Consider the following 3,945-nt stretch of genomic DNA (forward strand, 5'->3'; position numbering starts at 1 on the left):
GCCAAGTATGATAGAAAAAGAAGGAATTTCAAATATATTTTTAGCAAACTCTACTGCTTACATTCACCTATAAATACCATGCATCAATCCCTTAATCCCTCATCCCTCACATCTCATTTCTCTTCTCTCATTAGCTTTTCTCCATATTCTATTTTCCTTTTCCTTTCCCTTGCATAGCCGTACATTTCCCTTCCATCCTTTAGCCACGAAAGCTTTGTCAAAAGCATTCTTTGGTCGGCCACCTTAGGAACTCCATAGCAAAAGAAGCATCAAGTAGAACGGAGGAGCGCATCAGTCAGAATAGATCCAAAAGTCTGCTAAACTGAATAGATTTTACTCTTTTATCTGGTTATTTATTTTAATTATGTTTTCTTTGAGTTTATTATTTTGGACATTAACGATGATATTTTAAATCCTATTTGCTAAGATGATTATGTTAATTCAATAAGATTTATTTTATTCATGTTTAACATGTTTAGGCCTCAGTCAATCATGTTTTTAATTAATATCATGATGCAATTCATTCATACATGATTAAGTGCACTCAGATTAGCTGAGTAATCCTAACCAGACAACGGCTAGTAGACGCATAATTGAAAATTGCAATGCTCAATTTAGATCATTAAACCCGACTAAGTTGAGGTTCGTAATATCTGTAGTTAGCTCTATTATCTTGCATAGTTTTTAGGTTTATGTAATTAAAGTGTGGCAAACGTAAATGTCCATGTGACCTTACATAAATGCTAAGCAACCTATAGTAAAAGACTCCGGAATGACTTAATTTTGTTTCCAAACTCATGAAAGATCGAGTTACCGTGGAAGTACTTCCGAACATTGTTAAGCATGATAAAGTAAATTGAATTGACTAATATAATTATCCTAGCCCATTTACTATTGATTGTTTTTGTTCCTAAATTCATTCATTCATACATTTAGGTAAATTGCATCTAGATTAGAATTGCATGGGGATCAATCTTTGCATCTAGTTAATTTTATTTTGTTTAATCATCACCAACCAAATTATTGAGTTTTTACATCAAATTGTTATTTATAGTCTTGCAATTAATCAGTTAAGCTTATACAGTCCCTATGGAGATGATAACTCATTTTACTTACTTATTACTTGAAGGATTGTGTACACCTGCACAAAACTACATTAAAATTTTTTGGCGTCATTGTCGGGGACTATTGCTTTAATCATTCTTTGACAATTTATTTTTAAAATTTGATTTTTATTTTTATTTAATTTTTAACTTTACTAATTTATTTTTGCATTCTTTTTTCTTTATTCTTTATTTATTCTTAAGTGTTTTATAAGCATAGATCGAATCATTTATCTATTATCCGTGGACCCTAAAATCAAGCGAACTTTTAGAGAAAGAAAACGTGAGAGATCTGCTCAAAGACAAGTAGAGATGGACCTTGGAAATAAAAAGGATGGACAAGGTAATAGAGTTGAACAAATGCACAACCCAATCCTTATTGTTGATGATAGGGATCGTGCCATAAGACAATACGCTGTGCCACTTTTTAATGAATTAAATTTGAGAATTAGAAGGTCGGATATCAAGGCATCCCAATTTGAATTGAAACCAAAGATGTTTGAGATGCTCCAAACGGTGGGCCAGTTTAGTGGTCTGCCCACAGAATATCCACACTTACACCTTCGACTATTCATGAAGGTGAGTGATTCATTTAAGTTAGGTGCTGTAACTAAAGACGCACTGAGGTTGAAGCTATTTTTGTACTTGTTGCAAGATCGAGCACGAGCATGGCTGAATTCATTGCCACCAAGTTCAATATCTACATGGCAAGAATTAAGAGAAATGTTTTTGGTAAAGTATTTTCCACCAAGCAAGAACGCAAAATTGTGAAATGAGATAACTATTTTCCAACAAATGGATGACGAATCTTTATATGAGGCGTGGGAAATATTCAAGGTATTACTTCATAGGTGTCCTCATCTTGGGATTCCTCATTGTATCCAATTAAAGACGTTTTATAACGGTCTCAACACACATACAATATTAACGGTAGACGCTTCTGTGAATGGTGCGATTTTGTCTGAGTCTTATAACAAGGATTACGAAATCATCGAGAGGATCGCAAGCAACAATTACAAGTGGCCGACAAATCGAGTAGTTTTTGGAAGACGAGAAGTCAGAGTGCATGAAGTGGACACACTGGTTTCACTTTTTGCTTAGGTATCTTCTATTTCCTCAATGTTAAAACAATTTACCACTAATAGTTTGAACAATTTTGCAACTCAATCACCAAGTCAATATAATGTAATTTCTTCTTATACTGTGGGGATGGTCATTCTTTTAAGAATTGCCCTTCAAACCCCGAATCTGTGTATTATGTAAGGAACCAATATCAAAATAGAAATGGACAAGGACCGTATTCCAACTTATACAATCCTTCATGGCAGAATCATTCGAACTTTTCCTGGAATAACCAAGGAAATGGACCGAATGTAGCATAGACCCAACCAAACCCAAGGGTTTAACCAACAAGCCCAAAACCACCTCAAGCTGAATCATCAAACATTTTGGAGGACTTGTTGAAAGCATACATGGCTAAAAATGATGCATTGATCCAAAGTTATGCAGCAACGCTGAAAAATTTAGAGAACCAGATGGGTCAGTTAGAGAACCAGATGGGTTAATCTCAGCCCCAATAATTGTTACAACTTATTGGAACTCACCATTTGAGTTGATGTGTGATGCAAGCGATTTCACTGTTGGAGCTATGATGGGTCAAAGAAGGAACAAAGTGTTTCACCCTACCTACTATGCAAGAACTTTGGCAGGAGCCCAGATTAAATATACGGTAATTGAAAAATAACTATTTGCTACATTTTTTGCTTTTGACAAGTTCCATTCATATCTTATAGGTACCAAAGTTACAGTGTTTATCGATCATGCGCCTATTAAGTACTTACTATAACACCCCAAACTCGACCTAAAAGTTTAAGCTGAACTTGGATGAGTTACACCAATGTATTGACAACCGATTTCTATCTGAGATTTTAACTTTCAAACCAAAAATTCATCTTTGTCGGTTTAGGCGATTGTATAGTTTCGTGTTAGAAATTGACTGATAAGGACAAGATTATCAAAAGGAAAGCAAGGCAAATCCAAAGACAACTTAGAAACCCAAAAGATCAAATCACATTTATTACAGTGAAAGACAATCCAAGCTCCCATACGTTGTCTGATCCTAAATCCAATTTTTTCCTGAACAGATAAAGGTAAGACAAAAGGTGAGTTACGAGTCACCATGTATATCAAGACTCGATAAAAATAAGCAAAGCATACTATACAAATCGTAGTAACGCAAAGAACTTAAGAGCAGTTGTATAACCAGTACGGACAAATCTAAAGCATCATAGAGATTTGATTAAAGGTGGTTCAACAGTACAAAGATAAAATAGAATAGAGCATAACAAAATAAATCATACAATACAAAATCGAATAGAGCTAAATAGAGCCAAATGGTACAGAGCAGAGCATAATTCAATAAAACAGAACAGAACAGAGTACAACAAAACAGAGCAGACAAAGCATGTATGTTTATGCAGATGTAGTATTTTCAAATAGATCAGAATGCCGATTTGTCAGAAACATTCTACCCAAACTCTGCTACACACCAAGATAGAGTTCTCCCCCGAACTATTACATCCAAAGCACACAAACAAAGTCATCCTGGGTTACCCGATAATGATGGCTTATCAATACGCAATTAAACTGCCAATCAAATACATGTGATCAACCCATTACAGTACCGTCGAATTTTCGAAATAGAAGTGTGGACAAACCACCAAATAATGCAGATCATTAAACTGGCAGAAACTTCCTCCTTTTACATCAACCCAAGTCTCATGCAGTGTGTCATGGTATGCTTATTCAAAATCAGAGTAATGAGTATGTAAGTCATGCTATC

The 3,945-nt window shown here is 34.9% G+C and overlaps 1 non-coding gene across 1 annotated transcript; it reads right to left on the reverse strand.

Annotated features, from left to right (window-relative positions):
- Window positions 1-1,865: 1,865 nt before the first annotated feature.
- Window positions 1,866-1,972, reverse strand: LOC128042046 (small nucleolar RNA R71). The gene has a single exon (XR_008197254.1). It is a non-coding gene; the product is annotated as a small nucleolar RNA R71 (small nucleolar RNA).
- Between the last annotated feature and the right edge of the window lie 1,973 nt (window positions 1,973-3,945).

Source organism: Gossypium raimondii, chromosome 6, assembly GCF_025698545.1.
Source record: "Gossypium raimondii isolate GPD5lz chromosome 6, ASM2569854v1, whole genome shotgun sequence".
In the NCBI taxonomy this organism is placed as follows: Eukaryota; Viridiplantae; Streptophyta; class Magnoliopsida; order Malvales; family Malvaceae; genus Gossypium; species Gossypium raimondii.